This window comes from Aquarana catesbeiana, linkage group LG02, assembly GCF_042186555.1.
Source record: "Aquarana catesbeiana isolate 2022-GZ linkage group LG02, ASM4218655v1, whole genome shotgun sequence".
Taxonomy (NCBI): Eukaryota; Metazoa; Chordata; class Amphibia; order Anura; family Ranidae; genus Aquarana; species Aquarana catesbeiana.
The window spans coordinates 347,213,577-347,237,423 of NC_133325.1; positions in this window are offsets into that span (position 1 = coordinate 347,213,577).

Sequence of the window (23,847 nt, forward strand, 5' to 3'; positions counted from 1 at the left end):
GAAGCTCATCCCTGTTGGTGACTATACCTTTTATTTTGGTAAATTCTAAACTGTATGGTGTAGAAAAGACTGGGGTATTATTCAAAGACAATGTGGATTTGTGTTTGCTCTTTTTACCATAGTTCTCATGTAGTAATGAATGTCTAGGAATGGCTCTGGCCGCAGCAAATGCTCTACTCACTAATGTATCCGAATACCCTCTGTCTTTAAACCTTAGAGCAATGTCATTGGCTTCTACCTGAAAGTTCTCAGGTTTACTGCATAGACGTTTCAATCTGAGAAATTGTCCATACAGTATATCTCTAATAGTATGGCCTGGATGTGCAGAGTCTGCTCTCAACAGTGCATTACCGCAGTGGGTTCTCTGTATAGGCTGGTATTAACTGACCAGTCCATCCCTGTTAGTCTCACATCTAAAAATTCTATAGTGTTTACACGTAAATCTCCCGTGAATCTCAAGTTTAGAGTGTTATCATTAAGATATGAGAGCCATGTATTGAGATCGGCGTTCTCATCAGATGTAACAAACAGAAGGTTGTCAATGTAGCGACAGAAAAACACCGTATCTGAACGACGGTGGCTATCAAGTCCAAAGATGCGAGACCTCTCCCACCAACCCATGTAAAGGTTGGCTAGTGAGGGCGAAAATTTTGCCCCCATGGAGGCCCCGCATCTCTGGAGGCAATAGCCTCTGTCAAACATGAAGAAATTGTGTGTTAGTAGATATTCTAAAGCTTGTAGAATGAAATCTTGGAGCAGCAAAGAAAATTTACTGGACTTTCTCAGGAACCATGCGACTGCCTGCAATCCTAAATGATGTGGAACGCTGGAATATAAGCTAACCACATCACAACTCACCCATCTATAACTATCTCTCCATTGGAAATCTTGAAGTTTACCAAGCAATTGCTTGGTATCTCTAAGATATCCCAGTAAGCTCAAAACCAAAGGCTGTAATTGGCTGTCCATCCATTCACCCACACGCTCATTGAGTGAGCCTATTCTGGCAAAAATTGGTCGCCCTGTGAGAGGATTTAACCCTTTATGAACCCTGGGTAAATGGTGGAATACCGGCATGATAGGGCATTCAGGGATGAACAACTCCTTTTCTTTCTGAGAGAAAAGGCCAACTTGTACTGCCCTATGTAAAAAAGCAGATAATTATTTTTTGAAGGGAGATGTAGGATTGGATGTAAGCAATTGGTATGTCTGTGTGTCAGATAACTGTCGTAAAACCTCCTGTTTGTATGTCTCTGAATCCAATACCACTACAGTACCCCCCTTATCTGCATTCCTGAGCAAAAATACTTTTGTCCGCTGTTAATGTTTTGAGAGCTGATCTCTCTGCAAGGGACAGATTATGGGTAACCGGTCTCTTGTGGCAACTGCGAGCCAAGCGAGTCAGGTCACCCTCCACCATTTTCTGTAAGAGATCCAAATCCCTTCCCCTTGATGCCACTGGATAAAAATCTGACCTAAGCTTGAACAATATATTATTCTGAGCATCAGTGGGATCAATGGGGGATGGATTGGATTCCTCAGATAAGTCAATCAAGTCCTACAATGCACAGACCTCAGTAAACATTTTAGGTGAAGGGGGAGACTCACCTGTCTCGCAAACTCCCAAAGGGACCTCCTCTCCTTCAGATGGAAAATCAAAGTAGTGTTTTTTAAGGGTTAAAGCACAAGAAAACTTGTTAACATCTAATATTGTCCCCAAAAGGTTGAAGTGTCTATTCGGACAAAAATTCAATCCTTTCGCTAACAGACTTCTTTCTTCGTCTTTCAAAGTTCTCTTAGAGATGTTAATGACATTCCGAATTATTTCTTTGTTTTGCCCCGCAGTTTGTAATGAGCATTTCTTGGAGTTTTTATGTCTCCTGCCACCTCTCCTTGTTTTTTTATGGAAGATTTCTTTTTCTTTGTTTGAATGGACCCACAAGGGTTTCCCGGGCTACAGTCATTACCTGGCCTTGCTTGACCCATGGATCGCATAGACCAATCAGGGGAAGAATCAGACATGGTGTGGGTAAGAGTGTCATCCACTAGTTCGCTTTCTTGGTCAGAGAAACGAACTTGTTTGCCCTGATTTCTACGTGACTGACCCGGGAAGAATTGTGTTTTTTTCCAAACGTAAACCTTGTTACATTCATGGTCAATTTTATCCTGAGCCATCTTACCCCTCTTACTGTCAATAACAGACTTTTCCATCTTGTCTAGTTTTCTATTTAAATGTCCATCAAGGTCCATAAACCCCATGTGGGTTTGTAGGGCAGCAAGGTCTTTTTGTATTAAAGTCATTTCTGATTGTAATACTTCCACTTCTTTCTTTTTCGATGAGATCAAGATATTCATGAGCTTAAAAGAACATGTATCAAGTGTGTCAGTCCACTCCTTTTTGAGCTGGTCGTCAAACAATTCTGAGGTAGGGAATTTCTTAATCCTCAATCCTCGCAGAATTTGTGCCAAAGATATGTATTCAGTTAAGAAACTAATGTCCTAATATGCTCTGATTTCCTTGGCCATTATTTGTTCCAGTTTCCTAAACTGGTGTATCAGCGAAACCCCATCATCGTCAGCAAATTGCAGTGTGTGTGTCTGTGATTATTGTCTCAGGGGGTTGTTAGATGGTGCCGTGAGAGTTCTGCTGTATCCAGCTTCAGCTGTGGGTGACGAGGTAGTAGCATGATCCATACTTGTATTGAGGCAGGCTCTTCAATCCTAACTGATTTGTAACAATCCAGAGGACTGGTGAGGAATAACAAACATAAAAAGGACCTCCGAGCTGGTGGAAAAAATTTGCATAAGTCCAGAAAACCAAATGAGAGAAGAACACACCACAACTCCAGTTAGATCCAATGAGACAAATCCTTCTCCTCCAGAAAACAGGAGCCCCAGGTGCTGGCTAATGCATGTACAAGTGGAAATGGGCAGAAGAATTCTGGACAGCCGCACTCCGGAAAAGGTTTCTTATACCTTTTATTGTAGACAAGGATCACATAGTACAAACTACAAACCACAGCAGAGCAATACAGGGAAAAGCTGACACGTCTTACACTACAATAAGTGCTTACTCGTAGCTAACGATCATTGGAATAAGAATCAAATATATACTCTATGTTGTAAACCATGTGACCATATAATTATCCAAAACCTTGAACAGCTGAGACCCAGCCGCATGAGGTCTCCACACATGTTGCCGAGTAATTGATCCTAAAACAAAATTGAACCATGATTGTGTAATATGTTAGCAACAGAATAAGGTTAAAATAATGAAGTGAATTAAATAAATTCAACTAAATTAAATTAAGGAGAATTAAATTAAATTGGACCAAAGTGCAAAGAAAACATCTATATGTATTCACTAGTATTCAGTCAAAACTAATGATAAAAGATGAAAAATAATAATAGTGATGTATAGAAGAGTGTAAAATATTAATCAATTCCATATAAGAACAAGAGTAAAATAATATGTTCCTTTATAAATAAAACCCAATAAAGTAAAAGAAAAAAGGTGGGTAAATTAGATCAGGAAACATTTTTATTTAAATTAATTAAATTAAATTAGAATATAGTGAATTTGTGATGAATATATGTCGTGTTTAAAATCCACAAATATAAATCCACTTACATAGATGTGTATATAAATGTGAAGATTTGACAAAAAACATATGGTATGTGGTCGTGTGGTGCCGTGAAAGTATTTATATGGGAGTCGAGAAGGAGTGTCAGTGTAATGACTCCATAGTCCTATACCAAACACATACCTCTCTGAGTAAATTAAACTCCAATCACCTAAACTTGGTGGTTATGCCATGTGCAAAAACGCCCATCTGACTCTATGTATAAGCAATGTTCATAATTCCACTAAAGGAAAAAAAAATATTGTTTTTGGGAAAAATGGGGGCGGGAGGGGACCGAGCAATAGGTGACCAATGGCCATGAATCAGTGTACATGAATACCTGCACAAAGAGATGTAAAACTAATCTTAGTATATCCCCAAGTCCCAATCATTCACAAAACATAACCCATAATCTAAAGGAAGAAGAAAATATGCATACATTTAATACAAAACGATCATAATCTAACAGCGTGTGGAGATAAAATTAAACATATCGACATATAAAAACATTTTGCACAAAGGATAGGACACAACTGTTCAGTAAGCACAGTCTAGACCTTTGTGCAAAATGTTTTTATATTTTTATATTTACTTTATTGGGTTTTATTTATAAAGGAACATATTATTTTACTCTTGTTCTTACATGGAATTGATTCATATTTTACACTCTTCTATACATAACTATTATTATTTTTCATCTTTTATCATTAGTTTTCACTGAATACTAGTGAATACATATAGATGTCTTCTTTGCACTTTGGTCCAATTTAATTTACTTCTACTTAATTTAATTTATTTGATTCACTTCATTATTTTAACCTTATTCTGTTGCTTACATATTACACTATCATGGTTCAATTTTGTTTTGGGATCAATTACTCGGCAACATGTGTGGAGACCTCATGCGGCTGGGTCTCAGCTGTTCAAGTATGTATGTATGTCTTACATATTACACTATCATGGTTCAATTTTGTTTTGGGATCAATTACTCGGCAACATGTGTGGAGACCTCATGCGGCTGGGTCTCAGCTGTTCAAGGTTTTGGATAATTATATGGTCACATGGTTTACAATATAGAGTATATATTTGATTCTTATTCCAATGATCGTTAGCTATGAGCAAGAGCTTATTATAGTGTGAAACGCGTCAATTTTCCCTTTATCACTCTGCTGTGGTTTGTAGTGTGTACTATGTGATCCTCATCTACAATAAAAGGCATAAGAAACCCTGTCCAGAGTTCTTCTGTCCATTTCCACTTGTACATGCATTAGCCAGCACCTGGGGCTCCTGTTTTCTGGAGGAGAAGGATTCGTCTCGGTGGATCTACCTGGAGTGGTGGTGTTTTCTTCTCTCATTTTAGTCTGGGAAGGTTAATGTCATAGTGATTGGGTGATGGTCAGTTAGGAGCATTGGTTCAATAGTTGCGTGGGAGAGGAAAGGGAGAGCCATCTTGGCGAGGAAGAGTCAATTCTGGAATATTTATTATGAGGGTCAGAGAAGAATGTATAGTCCTTTTCATTGAGATGGAGGGTGCGCCATGTGTCATGTAGGAGTAGCTCTTGAAATTGCATTTTGATATGGCATAGGGTTCTATAGGGCAATGATGTGGTACCTGAAGAGGTGTCTATTAGTGGGTATAGGGCAACATTAAAGTCCCCACCAAGTATGGTTATTCCAGCAGAAAAGCCTGTCAGGATTTGGGAGATCTGTCTAAAGAAGCTGGTTTGTGCAGAGTTAGGGCTGTAGATATTAGCCAGGGTTACAGGTCAACCTTGAATCCAGTTCAGGTTTTTGGAGATCAGAATTGAAACTCCTTTAGTTTTTGTATGAGTTAGTAGAATGATAGGAAGTTTGAAACTAGTGGTTTGTGAGCTTGGGAATCTTATCTGTGCAAAAATGTGTTTCCTGTAGGAAGACGATGTTGGCTTTTAGTTTGTGCATCTGAGAGAGAACCGGGCTGCGTTTCTCTGGGATATTGAGCCCTTTTGCATTCAGGGATGATATTTTCAGCGTGGTATGTTTAGTGGTAGGTCTCGTATGTGACATATTGTGTGGGGGGTGAGGCTTTGAGTAAGTGAGAGAATCTGGGGTTTCTATCTGTTTTCTCACTTAAGTGTGATTAGAGTGGGTTATGGAAATATTGGTTATCCGGGGAGTAGGGTTGTGGACGTGATATTGAAGTGGCGAAGACCGAGGAGGCAGGAGAGGGGTGGGGAAGGGGATCAGTGGAGGAAAAGAGGAAGGGAAGAGGATAGAAAGGGTGGATGAGGAAGAGAGATGGAGGTGTGGTAGGAGGGGGTTAGAGAAGGTGAAGAGAAAAAGAAAGGGAGTATTACCAAAGGTGAGGGAGAAGGAAAGGAAGTGTTCCGGAAGTAAGGAATGATGCAAAGAACTTCCTTATGAGATGTCATGTGTTCTGGTAGGGGTCAACGGGAATGAGTAGGTTCCCATCGTGTGGAGAAGCAGAAGGTGCCGGTATGAAACAAATAAGTTGGTAAGTAAAGTCCTCTGGTCCTCAGAGGTATGTATTAGAGTTAGGTGGAGGAGCCCTTGGATTTTAACACTGTGTATAAAGACAGAGGGAGAGCTTGGTTGCATAGTGGTAGAAAATTATAGGACAGAGTATAATACGAGGTCAACTGGGGGCTAGGGTAAATCAGATTAATTTAAAGTGGGACAGCATCGGCATTTTGAGGGTGGATACCAGTCATTTAAAGTTGTAGTGGATGTAGTTCCATTGTGGAAACAGAAGTACCTTCTCTATAAGAATACCTTTGTTATGTCAATTAAACATTTGGCAACCAATATGTCTACTTTGCTGTAGTATCCAAGCTTTTCTAAATTAGATCTCTGGCGTGTGTGGCCGAGCCCCAGTTAGTTTGTGGATGTGTTTCCGAGAGCTGGTCATAGGAATAGACCGGTCTTACTCACCTGACCACATGCTCGCCTAAAAAGCGATGAGGTAAGAGACGTAATGCAGGTGAGGTGTAGAGGTTGGCCTCACATTGCAGAGATCCACCGAGATTTCTTTGTTTAGCTGCTTAAAAAAACAACAATAATAGAGAACAAAAACAACATTTAAATGAGATTAATTATTCAGTCGTTAATTAAATATAACAAAGTGGGGAGATGTGCCAATCTCTAACATAAAACGTTAACAATAACCAGTATGTGATAGTACTCCCTTTCAGGATTCCCAGCTTAGCTAGAGATTTTGTCTCAACTGGAGACCTTAGATTACCTTCATAAGTCCTCGAGTTTAGGTGGCTGGCGAAATCACCCGGAAAGTATGTCTGTGGGGGCATTGTGTATTTAAAGCGGGGTTTCCATTAAAAAAAAAAAAAAATGAAAAGTCAGCAGCTACAAATACTGCAGCCACTGACTTTTAATCGGACACTTACCTGTCCCAGGGTCCAGCAATGTGGGCAATCGAAGTCCCGCTCGTCTCCCCCTCCGCTTGGTGGCGCCGGCATTTTAACTGTAAGTGCCCGGCTGTGGCAGGGCACCGTCACTGGCCCCGCAATCATCTGGTACCGGTCACGTGTCCCAGATGATTGACAAGAGGGAGGGTGGAGAGGCGATCTCCCTTCCTGCGCAGAGGGAAGTGACGTTAGGAGCCCAGGCACCAAAGGAGGCAGACTACGAGGGACCCCCTAGCAACAGGCATTTAGAGGTGAGTAAAAAAAAATTTTTGCCAAATGTTTTTTTTAATTTTTTTTTAAAGCATATTACTAATTTTTTTTTTTTTTTGGGGTAGAACTCCACTTTAAGGGATAGCAAATTTAGGCCAGCTTAGTGGTTGCCTTGGTTACGAGGCCCATTTTTAGCTGTTTGCTGATTTTTAAGAAGGGGTGGGGGGGAATAAGTGCTTTTAGAGGTATCTTCTTATTAAGAGAGAGGAGTTGCTTGAGAATGGATAATAAAGGAAGGGGTATCGATGAGAGTCTCATAATCCATGTAAAGTTGCCACTCTGGATAAAGGTTCAATTATACATTGTATAGTTCCAATGACCAGTCCTTTAGTAGAGGCCTGTAGGCTAACACAGGAAGGCCATTTTTTTAGGGTATTCCCATTATGGAATCCATTGTCAGGAATAGTATGCGATCAGTGGGATTGGAAAGGAGGTGGGTGGGGGAAAGGAAGGTTATGGAGATAGGGAGGGGATGAGAAGGGGGGATGCTGCTTGGAAGATTATTTAGTAGTCTTAGAGATTGTACATCTCATTGCAGGAGTATTCATACTTGCGTAAGAAAGATCAGGTGATGCCAAGGTTACTGTTCATTGCTTCCAATGGGAGTGTTCCAGTGTCTTGGTGGGTTCCTATTTCCTGGGCAGGCGCTGCATATTGGCGAGAAGGAGAGATTAGCATCAGGATGTGGGCAAATCTTGAGGTCAGAGTATGTGGCAGCTGCTAAGTTCGGAATAATGGGGAGACATTGGACTGGTCATTTGGGACGTGGATCAGTTCATCTCAGGTGTCAAGGTTCTGCGTGCAGAAAACTTCTTGGTGGCAATCCTGAGAGTAAAGTAGCCTAATGAGCTGTTTGCGAGGTAAAGGGTTTGATGGCTTTGGGTAACAGTGGAGAGATGAGAAGATAGTTCTTCATTCTGAACCTCCATGGTGGGGTCTTCTGTGCGCAGGGGAAGCCGTAGGGTTATTATTTGCGGTGTTCCTGGGTCCTATGGATGTGTTGGTTCTGGGAGAGTTGGATGTGCGTCTTCAGCTATGGAAATCATCCCAGACTGGTATGGCATCTGTTGAAGTGGATCTCCTGAGATGAGGAGGTCGGAGGGTTCTGTACCAGTCAGGTAGTTCACTGCGGGGTATGTTCAATACCTCGCAAAATACAGTGATGCCTTGTGCTGAGGCCATGAGGCAGAAGGGTAATTTCCAGTAATACTGGATCCCGTTTGCACATAGTAGGTCAAGGAGGGGGCGTAGGTCCCTTCTATTTTGGAGAGTGATGGGTGATAGGTCTTGAAATTTTTTTATATCTGTGCCTTGGTACATTAGGTTGTGGCGATCCCTGGACCTATGCAGGATTTCCTCTTTCAGCTTAAAATTGACCAAGCAGCACACTATATCTCTGGGAGGATCAGTGTCTCTTCCCTTGGGTCTGAGAGCTCTATGCAGGCATTCATAGTCAATGGGGGATTTGGGGAGCCTGCCTAAAAGGTCTCTGAATACGGCTATAGTGGCCTGGGCAAGTTGGGTGTGATGGATCGTTTCTGGCATGCCTCTTACCCGTATGTTGTGTCATCGGCCACGGTTGACCAGGTCCTCTATGTACCTGTGCAGATCCCTGAGCTGGACATTGTTTGGGAGGATGTTTGAAGCTGGTGAATGGCATTCTCATTGAGCATTGTTGTTTCTTCTATTTCATCCATGCGTACTGTCATGGATTGGATGTCCCTCCTGAGATCCGTGAAGGCTGTCGCTAATGTGGCTTTTATATCTTCTACCACAGATCTTAGGTCTCTGATGCTTAGGGGCTGATCAGCAGCCGTGTTTGGCAGTGGGGAATGCACCTGGTGTCTGCCTGAAGGGCTGGAGGATCGCGCTGTGGAGGAGTAGGCCCGAGATGAAGCCGGGGCCTCACGTGGCTGCGTCCGGAATAGCTCCGGTATGCTGCGGCTCTTTTGTATTACAGATCCCCTAGGGGATCGAGATCAGGTTGGGGATGAGTTCCCCTTCAGTTTCCCCATGTCTGCGGGGGTAGATGGCTTCGCTAAGCTTATAAAAAAATCCTCTGCAGACCGGAGTACGGGGATCAGACGTCCATTACAACCCGGCTCCAAACCACGCCCCCTCTGCCAGTTTTGAACATGTTTAAGAACTGATTTAATAAATGGGTAGATTAGCAGTTTTCATTTCAAATTAAATTCAGATCCCTGAATGCCATAAAAACCATATAACAATGATGGAGGTGCTTACAATTAGGTTTTATTTATATGTTTAAATATTTTTTTTCCAAAAAAACTTTACTACATCTGTTTATGAGGTGTAAGTTGAAATCAAGCTTTAATTCATTAGTTTCATAGCTTATTTCAAACTACATGTTAACCTGACTACCTTGTCCATAAAATGACAATTCTGATTGTGCAATCAGAGTTTCCCTATTACAGGAAGTGGAAACATAACTGTTCTACTGACAGGACCAACTGGTAATAAGGGGAGACTCCGAAAACAAAAATGTAAGGACAGACTTCATCTTTTTTTTTAATTTTGCTTATTTTTTCACTAATTACAGCCATGATTTGACACAGAGGGGGTTATTTACTAAAGTCAAATCCACTTTGCACTGCAAGTGCACTAGAAAGTGCAGTCACTGTAGATCTGAGGGGGACATACAAAGAAAAAAAAACAGCATTTTAGCCACATGTGATTGGATGATTAAATCAGCAAAGCTTCCCCTCATTTCAGAGCTTCCCCTCAGATCTACAGCGACTGCACTTCCAAGTGCACTTGCAGTGCACTTGTTGTGCAAAGTGGATTTGCCTTTAGTAAATCAACCCCCGTGTGACACCTGACATCTATTATGCACCAGGTTTCTGCAGTCACTGTTATTTACAAGTTAGCAAAGGAGAGGAATAAAGAGTATTGAAATCAGTTTGCCAAGCTTAACAAACGGTATGCCCTACAGGAACTGGGGCTCAGTTCATTTGTCGTGTTTGTTTCCCTCACAAGTATAGGCCTTGACAAGGCAATGGTTGTTTGCAACCACATTGTTAAAGCTTTTTGGGAAACAATTTTTAGTGATCCTCATAATTGAAAAGGAAACAAAAGTGAATAGGTGAAATATATATTGCAAGATAATCCTAAAGGAATGTAACAGTGTCATCACAAAGTAATGTAGGCTTACCATTTGAGTTGCAAGGACAATCAATTTACTTTCTAATAACAGACACCACAATAAATGACAGAGTTGTGCCATATTTATAAAATGTAAATGAATTGCAGAGTTCTGCCTTAGTTGCAGAAACTTTAGGCAAAATATTTTAAGAGCACCTTTTTAGAAGTGCAAGAAAGTAAATCACAAAGGGAACATGATGACTATGATTTGAAAATATTACTGGAATTTCTTCCCTGGGGGAGGAAGGAAATTGAAGAGAAGCAGTGATTGTTTAGTTTAGCTGAAAAGATAAATATATTTATCAGGTCATGCAGAGCATATTCAAAAAGAACAACATGACCTATTTTTTGTCATCCTCATCAACATTATCTTGCATTGATAAATACCAATTATTTGGACTTATATAGGTATATATCTAAAAAAATAAAAGTTTTGAAGCAAACATAATAGAGAGTTTAGTTAGGATTGCAAAGGTTTATACGGTTATATAATAAGGCAAGGTTGATTTTCTAAAGGAATAAAGACTGTTGTTTTGTCAAAGTAAATTTGTTAGTGAGCCTAGAAAAATAAGGTGCAAGCACATGCGCGGCTTCTAACATGGAAGAAGTCTCTTGAGTGAGCTCCGGGCTCCGTCAGACTTCTGAGACCCCCGCTCAGCTACACAAGCAATATAAAGCACCGGGGGTAAACCTAACCGCTCACTGTACCCTTTAAGCACCCCATGGGAAAGATTGGCCAGCAGCAGAAGCACTACAATCTGCTGTTTGGGCCACGCACCGGGCCGCACATGGAGCGGTACATTACTAGGCCGCAACCCGCTGCCTCGATTTCACCCGCGGACCCCTTCGCCGCCATGGACCCATTCCTGGGGACAGATGAAGCTGAAAAACAACCATTAGCCATCACTCAGAGCTCGGCCCTCTCCCCTGCTTCTACACAGGAGATTCTTACATCAGCCATCCTGAATGCAAAGTTCGATGCCAAGCTGCGGCTTCTTCTCCAGAAGATCACCCATACTGTCTTCACAGAGGTGAGCAAGTTAGCTGCAGAACTGAGAAGGGAAATAAATCAAATTGGGGAACGCACTGACACCATTGAACACAAGTTTGATGAAATGGTTGACTATGTGCAGGCTATGGAGGAGGAAAACCATAATTTAAGGCAGTCAGTCTCCCAACTACAACTACAGCAAGAGGACTTGGAAAATAGGGAGAGAAGGCAGAACTTGCATTTCAGAGGTATCCCTGAAACTGTGGGAGACTCTTCATTACACCCCTTTCTCCTTGGTCTTTTTAATACCATGGCCCCCACGGTAGTGGATGTGGGCTGGCGCCTTGACAGGGCCCACCGCTTTCTGGGCCCAAAAGTTCCGGCTGGAGCTAGGCCCAGAGATGTTATTGTGAGGTTCCACTATTATGAGAGCAAAGAGGCACTAACCCTAGCCACACGAAATAAAGCTCAGCTTGTGTATAAGGCGGCAAAACTACAAATTTTTAGTGACCTCTCTCCCATCACCCTTGCCAAAAGGAGGAACCTACATCCAATCACATCCCATCTACAACATCATAAAGTACCTTATTACTGGGGCTTTCCCTTTTAGCCTCGCTGTATCCAAGGATGGAGTGCAACATAATCTTCGTGACCTCCAAGAAGGTGAAGCTTTCATAAAAAGCCTGGGTCTTCCCCCTATACCAGAAGAAGACCTGCTGCCTCCTCAGGCCCAGCCCTGTCCATTCCCCACTACCCCTAGTCGTGTTCGGACCCCAGTGAGGAGTCGATCAAAGAAACAACTATCCACACCTCAACGCCCTCGATTCTCCAAACAACCTCCTTGATTCTCCTACAGGGGACTTTCGAGCTCAAAATCGTATTTAGATTACTCATAGTCCAAGAGAATCACAGTCTAATGCTCTGGACTAAAGATTTATAAGTTACCCCACGCATAAGTTGGGGTAATGTTCTTCCCAACCCATGGGGTTTTATTACTATTATTAATTTATTATTGTGGTCTTTATTACACCAGCGAATTGACAGCTGTTTCTATTTTATTTTTTCCCTTTTATTCTTTGCTGACTTTATTTTGATCTATTAGGACTCATCCTGTTTGACACACATAGTTACTGCCATGTTCATAAGGAGGGCTGGCGGTCCCCCTCCCTTGATCTTCGATTCCCCTGATGGTGGTCCACATGTGTCCCTACCTGGCCTCTGTTGTTTTTCAGGGCCCCCTGAGATATGGCTATATCTCAGGCACACAAAGTTTTTCTTTTTTTTTTTTGATGTTGTCTTTTATACATGATCTTGATCTTGTTATTTTTTCTGTGTCCATACTCAGATGCCAGCTCAGTAGTTTGAGGTTGCGATTGTTGTTTTTTTACCTACACCTCTTTTTTATTTTTCATACATCTTCTCTTTCTTTATGATATGTTTGCTATTACACAGGTATCCAGGGGTTAAGTCTCTACGATTGTAATCATACCCAACCTTACTCCCTTAGCTTTGTCCTTTATGCTTTCCTCCTTCCTATGTTTTTTTATGTTCCACGAGCTTCCATGCACATAATATGTTTATGGCTTTAAGGATCATGTCATACAATGTAAAGGGTCTGGTCTCCATTCGGAGACGTTGGATAGCTCTGAAGGAGTTCAGATCCTCAGGGGTAGATGTCATAATGGTTCAAGAGACACATTTTTGTCCAGGTGGCTCACTCAAGTTTGCTTCAAAATTCTTCCCCACCTCCTACCTTGCCTCTGGTTCCACAGGTAAGGCAGGAGTAGCAATTCTAATTCAGAAATCATGTCCTATCAGGGTTAAGAAGGCCCATGCAGATCCCCGTGGGAGATTTCTCATCCTTGATTGTGACTATATGAATTCTTCCTTCACTTTAGTCAATTTATATGCTCCCAATACGGGCCAGATTGATTTCCTCAACAAACTTTTTGACTCTCCTTATTATCATTCTCAACCATTCACGATTGTTGGGGAAGACTTCAATCTGGTCATGTCTTCCACTAAAGACAAACTTTGTTTAAAGATATTCCCTCAAGGAAAATACTATCCCAAGCCACTTCATTTTGTAAATGTATTAGATGCAAACAACTTTTTGACTCATGGAGGATTAAACATCCCTCCGCTAATCAATTTACATTTTATTCAGCAGCCCATAAAATGTACTCCCGCCTGACTATTTCTTTATTTCTGTCCCTCTCCTTCCATATGTAACTGAGTCTGACATTCTCCCCCATTACATGGTCTGACCATGCTCCTATTATGCTAGATCTTGCTCTCTCCCAAACATTTACTAGGTCATGCCATTGGAGGCTTAATGATCACATTTTACAACATGAGGTCTCACGTAATAAACTGGCAAAAGGCTTAAAGGAATATTTTCAGCTCAACGTAGGATCTGTGCTTGATCCCTCTACGCCGTGGGAGGCCCACAAGGCTGTCTTTCGTGGGGAGTGCATAGCAGAAAGCTCCCATCTGAAAAAAGACAGATATAAACATTTACAGTCTCTATTGGCTGATCTGATGACTGCCGAGCGACAGCTATTGTGCAATCCCACAGTGTCGAAGCTACGTAAGGTTACTCTCCTTAGAGAACAAATCAAATTAGCACAACTCGGTAGGGCAACCAAATCATTACTCTGGACAAAACAAAATTTTATGAGTACTCTAATAAGCCTCATAAGATATTAGTCACTAAATTACGTCCACATCCATTTAACTAATTCCCAGACTTCCTCTCTCAAGCTGATGGATCCAAAACTTATTGCCCCCAAGAGATGTCCAAAAGCTTTGGTAACGTCTACCACAAATTGTACAATTTTTCTGACCCCTGACAATAATTTCATTTTTACTCAGGGCAAATTTGGGGAATTTTTCTCTAACATAAAGCTCCCGCAATTGTCCTCCTCTGATCTAGCTAGCTTATTATTAAAGATCTTCCTCTGCACAAATCTCCTGGCCCAGATGGATTGCCCTATTTCTATTATAAAACCTTCTTTGACATACTGTCTCCCCATATGTTGACTCTCTATGAATCTATACTCAAAGGACATTCCCCACATTCCCAATTCTCCCATTCTTATATTTCTGTTACCCCAAAACCTGGGAAAGACCCTTCCATTCCAGATAACTACACACCAACAACCCTTTTAAACTCAGATTATAAGATATTTACAAAAATTCTTGCATCCAGATTGTCTAGACTTATCGCTAAGCTGATCAACAAAGACCAGGTGGGCTTTGTCCCTGGCAGGCATGCTGGGGATAACACCCGCCGAACCATAGATTTGATTGACCTTCTTGATAGATCATCATGCCAGGCTCTTGTCCTGAGTTTGGACGCACAAAAAGCATTTGACATGCTGAGTTGGCTTTATATGATCTCTACCCTGCATGCTTATGGTTTCGAGGGACCTTTTCTAAAAGCATTAGAGGCTTTGTACTCTGGGGTTATGGCCCAGGTACGGATGTCCTCTTTCCTGTCACCTAGCTTCCAATGACAAATGGAACTCGGCAGGGCTGTCCTATATCGCCATTACTTTTTATTTTGTGTTTGGAACCCCTGGCCGAGTCTATTCGTATACATCCGGACATTCGTGGGGTGGTAATGCGACAGGGGGAGTATAAACTATCACTCTTTGCAGATGATATACTGCTGACTATTACAAGGTCATTGCTATCCCTTCCTTCACTACACAACTTACTCTTCGCCTTTGGTGCCATTTCAGGCTATAAGGTTAACACATCCAAAACTGAAGCCCTTCCGATACACATCCCATATTCTTTGTTATCTCAGCTCAAAGCTGATTATCCCTATAAGTGGTGCACCACTTCCCTCAAGTACTTGGGTATCCTTCTCACCCCCTCCTACTCCTCCCTTCATTCTGTAAATTATCCCCCTCTACTTTTGGACAACAATAAATTCCTGCAAAGTTGGACGAATGTTCTAAAAATGCCTGTTTTACCTAGGCTTTCATATCATTTTGAAACATTACCTGTTGCCATTCCCACATCTCAACTTAAAACAATCCAGAGAAACTTTTTAAAATTTATTTGGAAGGACAGGACTCATCGCTTAGCAAGTTCGGTGGTTCTTGCCAAAAGATCTATGGGGGGACTGGGAGCACCGGATGTTGTTAAATATTACTACGCCTCCCATCTGAGGGTCATTGTGTCCTGGTCCTCCTTACAGGCACCAAACCTTTGGTCCCTCATTGAGAAAGGTGTGTAGTACCCGGTGCATCCATGCTCTTTAATATGGACTCCCTCTCCTCCCATGGATCCCATTTATAAACGTCAGTGTACTGGTCCAATGAATTTTACCCTAGCTATATGGCGCAAGTGCCTCAAAAATTTCCCTCTTAGTTCACCATGTTCCCCCCTCATGAGTGTTCTCTTCAATCCAACGATCCCAGACAGCCTGTCCTTGGGTGGAGAGTTTCCATGGATAAATGCTTCCCTGTTTCAACTGAGGAACTTAGTCCAATCAATCTCACGCAGGTTCTATATATTTGATAGTCTGCGCGAGAAATTTAACATTCCAACATATTTATTTCACTTCTATTTACAGGTCAGACATTTCTTTTATTCTCAATCCCCACTCTTGACCCTAGACAAACCCACACCCTTTGAATATCTGTGTGCTCAAGAACCCCAACAGCTACATTTAATATCATCTATCCATCATACTTCCATGAGTCAACCCCTCTCACTGAGACATCTCACCCATATATGAGGAAATGGACTCAGTTGATAGGCAGACCCATTCCCCTAAAGTTGTGGGATAGGATATGGTCGTCCACCTTTCGTTCTTCTAAATGTGTACTCCAAAGAGAAACATCCATAAAGATTCTTAAGCTTTGGTACAAAACGCTTGAAGTTATTCATAAATATGATCCCTCAATCCCGGCACATTGTTGGCATTGTGGGACGGGTGTTGGATCTCAATTCTACATTTTCTGGCAATGTTCTATGATCCAGCCCTTTTGGCATTAAGTGATGCAGTTGATACAGAGAGTGGTGGATGTGTCCCTTCCGCTAGATCGCCTACACTACCCTCTGGGCCTCCCTTTTTCTGGTGTTACCAAAAAGGGCAACAGGCTGATTTCATACATTCTTCTTGCTGCCAAAAGGCTCATTCCATTATGCTGGCTGTCAGACACCCCCCCTCCGTGGTCTAGATTCTTACAATTAATAGCTGAGATTCGGAGGATGGAGTACTTGACGGCATTTGTGCATGATAGCATTACTCAATTTAATAAAATATGGGACCCCTGGGATCGATCAGAATATGGTACACCTCTGTCAACCTGTACACTGTAATTGGTTTCTTTATGGTTTGTTCCTTATATACGAGTTGGCACTCTCCCTCTTTTTATACCATAAATTTGCTTTTATCTTTGTGTTTGACCTCTTTTCTGTTATATAGCTATTATCTATAAGCTGCCTTTAAGTTCTGATTTGACATACAGGACACATCTGTGCTCTTTCCATATGGACACTTCTATTTGTACCCGTGTATTCAATACTTTAGCCTATATCTGTGTACTATCTGTAATACTGTTTTGTTTTTCCTATGAACAAAAATTTAATAAAAAATTACAATTATAAAAAAAAAGAAAAATAACGTGCCTGTGTCTCCATTTTAATCAACCAAACACGTGCAAACATTCCTGTCATTTAAAGCATATCTAAACCCCAAAACAAAATGTAACACAATTTACCAATCCCTAAATGTGGTGGCTGCATTTGTTTTCTTATTTTATGCTTCATTTACTCATTTTTAACTGGTGATCTGTCCAGTAACACATTTCCTGTCTTAATGTTCCTAATGTTCTTCCACTCTATGGAGGGACAACAGAGCCACCCTTGGACAACAGCATCATCAATCTGTGAAGAGTGTACTGTTAGATGCATGAGCACACTTAGATGGAGTTAACCAACAAATTAAAGATAAACAGCAGCTGACACTTTTGAAGCAGTTATAGCACTATTTTTTCCTTTTGTGATAAAGGTTTTACATAATTGAATGAAAACTGACCATTGTAAGCACATCATAATGCTTAAAGGACAACACAAAACATGGAAAATTCCATTAGATAGCACATCTGGGCTCTGTCCTGTGAAAGAAGCATCTTTATGATGTAAACAACCTACTACAGCAAAACTGATATTTACAAATAAAAAAATCTGATTAAATTGTCAGTAAGGCAGGGTTCACACTGCTCCGGAAGGAAGTCGGACAACTTTGCCCTACGACTTCATGTCCAACTTCTATGCGACTTTAATGAATATGATCCGACTTTGATCTGACCATACCAGGCACTTTGGTCTGGTATGAATCTTGAGGGGCCCTACGCTTTTTTTTTTTTTTTTTTGGCGTGAGGCCCCCCCAAGGACCATACCAGTATGGATTTTAAGGGGAACCCCACAGCCAAATAAAAGTTGTGGGGCCCCCCCACAACCCATACTGGACCATTATGCAAGAACGCAGCCTGGCAGGTCCAGAAAGGGGGAAACGAGCGAGAGCCCCCTCCTCCTGAATCATACCAGGCCACATGTCCTCAACATGGGTAGTGGGTGCTTTGGGGCAAGGGGAGCTCCGCGCCTCCCACCCCCAAGCACCTTGTCCCCATATTGCTGGGGACAAGGGCCTATTCCCGACAACCCTGGGCGGTGGATGTGGGGGTCTGCGGGCGGGGGGCTTATCGGTATCTGGAAGCCCCCATGTGTATGAATAGGGATACATTGTACCCCTTCTCATTCACTCAAAAAAGTGTCAACAAAAAAAAACAAATAAAAACAGTACACAGGTTTTTTACAAAGTCCATTATTAATGAAGAATGTTCCCTATCGTAGCTCCAATGTGTCTTCTCCCTCCGGTTCCTCTCCCTGCGGTGATGTCTTCTTCCTCCAGTTCTTCTCCCTCTGCTGATATCTTCTTCCTCTGTTTCTTCCTCCAATTCTTCTCCCTCCCCTATCTTCTTCCTCTGGTTCTTATGCCGGTTCTTCTCCCTCCGCTGATATCTTGTCCCAACACTAGCTATCGCTATTGTGTTAGCTCCTGTGTGTGCCATTTTTTATATAGTCATGGGGCTGTGTACTGTCTTTATTTATTTTTGACACTATTTGGGTGAATGAGTAGGAGTAAAATGTATCCTTACTCATTCACATAGGGGGGGCAGGATCTGGGGCTCCCTTGTAAAAGGGGGCTTCCAGATTTTGATAAGCCCCCCGCCCGCAGACCCCCACAGCCACCACCCAGGGTTGCGGGGAACAGGCCCTTGTCCCTATCAACATGGGGACAAGGTGCTTTGGTGCACCCACCCTTCCATGTTGAGAGCATATGGCCTGGTATGGAAAAAAAAACAAAAAATAAACTCTCCTGAGCTCAGGTGTTATGCTCAAGGGAAGAAAGTGTATCTTAACCCTTGTCAATGCCTAGAGCACAAGTCGCATGCCACAAGTCGGATCAATTGAGATGATGATCCGACTTGGATGCGACTTACATTATAGTATACAAAGATATAGGTATAAAAAGTAGTGCAAGATCCTTTTTCAAAGTCAGACTGAAACAAGGCGCTGCTGCCTGATTGCTTCTGCACTCCCGCCAAGTATTCCCGGCTCCGCTTGCCCATCTGCAGGGCTGACAAAGTCATGTGACTAGGGATGAGCTTCAACTTCGAGTCAAACCCATGTTCGACTCAAACATCGCCTGTTCGTTGAATTGCGAATGTTAAGGGCCGATCGCACCAAATTTGAGAGGCGCGTCATGGCCCATAATTCACTGCGGCACCGCAGTGCATTTCTGGCTGATGATTGCCAATCACAGCGCTGTCTGTACAGAGAGCCATAATTGGCCAAAGCAAGGGTGGCTTTGGCCAATTATGGCTCAGGGGGTTTAGTACACTCCCCACACTATATAAGGCCACCAAGGGGCGGTCTTGTGTAGTGTGTTGCGGAGGAAGAGAGATAGAAATAGAGACAGTGTTATTTGATTTAAGTTAAATAGAGTAGGCAGGTGAGTCAGTTAGCTGCAGTTACAGTGTATTGTGTATATATATGCATCCTAGGTGTTTTTACAGTATTTACAGCTACCTGAAGAAAATTGCTGGTGTTCTTCTGATCCTACTAGTACCACAGGCAGGCAGCTACAGTATTTACAGATAGTGTGCTGTGTCCTCTGCACAGTGTGCACCTAAAGCTACCTGAAGAAAATTGGTGGTGTTCTTCTGATCCTATTAGTACCACAGGCAGGCAGCTGCAGTATTTACAGTTAGTATAGTGCATCCTCCGCACAGTGTGCACCTAAAGCTACCTTTAGAAAATTGGTGATGTTCTTCTGATCCTATTAGTACCACAGGCAGGCAGATGCAGTATTTACAGTTAGTGCACTGTGTCCTCTGTACGGTGTGCACCTAAAGCTACCTGAAGACAATTGCAGTTGTTCTGATCCTATTAATGCCACAGGCAGGCAGCTGCAGTATTTACAGTTAGTGTACTGTCGCCTCTGCTCAGTGTGCACCTAAAGCTACCTGAAGACAATTGCTGTTGTTCTGATCCTATTAGTACCACAGGCAGGCAGCTGCAGTATTTACCATTAGTGTACTGTGTCCTCTGCACAGTGTGCACCTAAAGCTACCTGAAGACAATTGCTGTTGTTCTGATCCTATTAATACCACAGGCAGGCAGCTGCAGTATTTACAGTTAGTGTAGTGCGTCCTCTGCACAGTGTGCACCTAAAGCTACCTGAAGACAATTGCTGTTGTTCTGACCCTATTAGTACCACAGGCAGGCAGCTGCAGTATTTACAGTTAGTGTAGTGCGTCCTCTGCACAATGTGCACCTAAAGCTACCTGAAGACAATTGCTGTTGTTCTGATCCTATTAATACCACAGGAAGGCAGCTGCAGTATTTACAGTTAGTGTAGTGCGCCCTTTGCACAGTGTGCACCTAAAGCTACCTGAAGACAATTGCTGTTGTTCTGATCCTATTAATATCATAGGCAGGCAGCTGCAGTATTTACTGTTAGTGTACTGTGTTCTCTGCACAGTTGGCACCTAAATTTACCTGAAGAAAATTGGTGGTGTTCTTCTGATCCCGATAGTACCACAGGCAGGCAACTGCAGTATTTACAGTTAGTGTACTGTGTCCTCTGCACAGTGTGCTCCTAAAGCTACCTGAAGACAATTGCTGTTGTTCTGATCCTATTAATACCACAGGCAGGCAGCTGCAGTATTTACAGTAAGTGTACAGTGTCCTCTGCACAGTGGGCACCTAAAGCTACCTGAAGAAAATTGGTGGTGTTCTTCTGAACCTATTAGTACCACGGACAGGCAACTGCAGTATTTACAGTTAGTGTACTGTGTCCTCTGCACAGTGTGCCCCTAAAGCTACTGAAGACAATTGCTGTTGTTCTGATCCTATTAATACCACAGGCAGGCTGCTGCAGTATTTCCTGTTAGTGTACTGTGTTCTCTGCACAGTGTGCACCTAAAGCTACCTGAAGAAAATTGCTGGTGTTCTCCTGATCCTATTAGTACCACAGGCAGGCAGCTACAGTATTTTACAGTTAGTGTACTGTATCCTCTGCACACTGTGCACATAAAGCTACCTGAAGACAATTGGTGGTGTTCTTCTGATCCTATTAGTACCACAGGCAGGCAGCTGAAAAATTTACAGTTAGTGTAGTGCGTCCTCTGCACAGTGTGCACCTAAAGCTACCTGAAGACAATTGCTTTTGTTCTGATCCCATTAGTACCACAGGCAGGCAGCTGCAGTATTTACAATTAGTGTACTGTGTCCTCTGCACAGTGTGCACCTAAAGCTACCTGAAGACAATTGCTGTTGTTCTGATCCTATTAATACCACAGGAAGGCAGCTGCAGTATTTACAGTTAGTGTACTGTGTCCTCTGCACAGTGTGCACCTAAAGCTACCTGAAGAAAATTGGTGGTATTCTTCTGATCCTATTAGTACCACAGGCAGGCAGCTGCAGTATTTACAGTTAGTGTAGTGCATCCTCCGCACAGTGTGCACCTAAAACTACCTGAAGACAATTGCTGTTGTTCTGATCCTATTAATACCACAGGCAGGCAGCTGCAGTATTTATTTACAGTTAGTGTAGTGTGTTCTCTGCACAGTGTGCACCTAAAGCTACCTGAAGACAATTGCTGTTGTTCTGATCCTATTAATAACTCAGGCAGGCAGCTGCAGTATTTACAGTTAATGTAGTGCCTCCTCTGCACAGTGTGCTCCTAAAGCTACCCGAAGACAATTGCTGTTGTTCTGATACTATTAATACCGCAGGCAGGCAGCTGCAGTATTTACAGTTAGTGTACTGTGTCCTCTGCACAAAAAACTACGAAAGACCCCCTATCGGGGCTTTAAGGCAGCCAATAAAATACAGTAGAAGTGGTCAAAAGGATTAATTTTATTGGTACAAAAATATCATAAAAATAAGTAAATTGATTCTGACTGTTCAAGTCAGGATGTGAACTGTATGCATCATAAAAGTTACAACGGACAATACCCGTATCTAGAAACAGTACAAATTGCAATGTGTTATGAGTACAACCAATGTGTCCTTAAGGGTATAATCCCCTAAAGTAAGGCAAAAGGCAGTGCTTAGGGATAAAAGCAATGTACAATACAATATATGGGACAACAGGAGTTGTAGATATGAATCCTGACGCGTTTCGACCCTCGCTGGGTCTTCTTCAGAGGATGGGTTGTCCGCTGTGGAAATGCAAACATATATCGAACAATGGCATAAGACTCAACAATAGCAAACCCCTCTGTATACAGTATGACATATCTGCATAAATTCCATAATTACCTATTGACAAGGTTCCTGGCAATACAAGATATTTGAGGTAATGTAGTTCCTCCTATGTCCTCTGTCTCCCCCGTGCCGGGCCAACTCCCCAGGGGAAGGGTGGCGGACCAGATGTGCCTTACGAGGGATCACGCCTATATGCCCCCCACGTATGTGCAGGGGAGGGGAGGGGCCACGAATGGCCAGGAGCTGCGCCTGGAGAAATTCACGTTGGCACTGAAGACAAAAATAGAAAGTGAGGAGTCAGTAGACTCCTCAAATGTTTGAAAGTTTCCCTATTGCAGGGCATTATAGTGGGTCCATGGGTATGCAGGGAAACATATACAAAAAGTGGAAAGAAGATAGAAGGAAAAAAGGAATGAAGGGGAGGGAAGGTGGGGAAAAGGAAAAAGGTGGGGAGGGAGGACGGTAGGGGAAGGGAAAAAAAAAAAAAAAAAAGAGGGGGGAGGGGAAGGGGTTGAGTAAGGGAAGGGGAGAAGGGGAAGGGAAAAAAAGGAGGGGGGGAGAGGGAGAGAAAGGGGAAAAATAGAAAAGAAAAGTGGTGTGAAAGTGAATGAATATATGCAAGAAAAAACAGTGAACCACGCAGAGTGAAAAAAATGTGACAGTAGTGAGAAGAATAGACAAACAACGGCAAGGACCCTGCTGCCCATCAAGGACCATATGGTAGTAAGAATATTGAATGGAAAGCAATGGGGTAGCAGCACCACAGGGGGAGAAGGGAGTGAAAGAAAAAGAAGTGAAAAAATGGGTGAAAAAAGGGGGGATTGGGAGTGATGGGTGGGGACAGTGGTGCACAGTGGAGGAGGGGGGGGAAAGGGGAAAAGGAAGGGAAAGAGGTGGTGGATGGGGGGAAAAAAAAAAAAAAAAAAAGGGGGGGGGGGGGGAGGGGGGGTGAGGAGGGAAAAGGAAGGGAGAAAGGGGGGGAGTGGTTGGGAAAAGGGAGTGAGGTATGGACAGGGTGGGTGCGGAGTGTACAGTGGTATGGGGAAAGGGAATGTGAAATGAGTGGACTGGAAGGTGAGAACACAAGATGAACACAAACCCTGCGTCTCCTGCATACGCCCACCAGGTGTCAGCACCTGGTCTTGGGCGCCTCTTGCCTGCCAGCGGCGTCCCGGATCCCCTCCGGACGCCGTGCTCATGCGCGCGCGACCCAGAGCGCGTGCGCGTGACGTAGCGGCGCCTGCGCAGTTTCGGCAGAAGGGACGGGAGCGCCCGAGAGTTTACACTCCTCCTGAACGCCGGGGGGGTCACGTTGGAGCGCACAGCTGTGCTGCTCTTCCCCTGTGTGGGGGGGGGGAGGGGGGGATGAGTGTGTCAGTATGTCTGCACCTGATGGGAGTTAGTCACATGACACTCCCTATAAAATGCATCAAGTTTTAAGGGAAGGCTATTGAATCTTTTCAAACTGCTTGATACCTGGCTATGCACCCACCGATCTAAGTGATTGGTAAGTAAACTTGACATGCTTTCTAGCATTTTTCCCTATATTTCTTTATTTTGTTAAGATTGATTTTTTGTA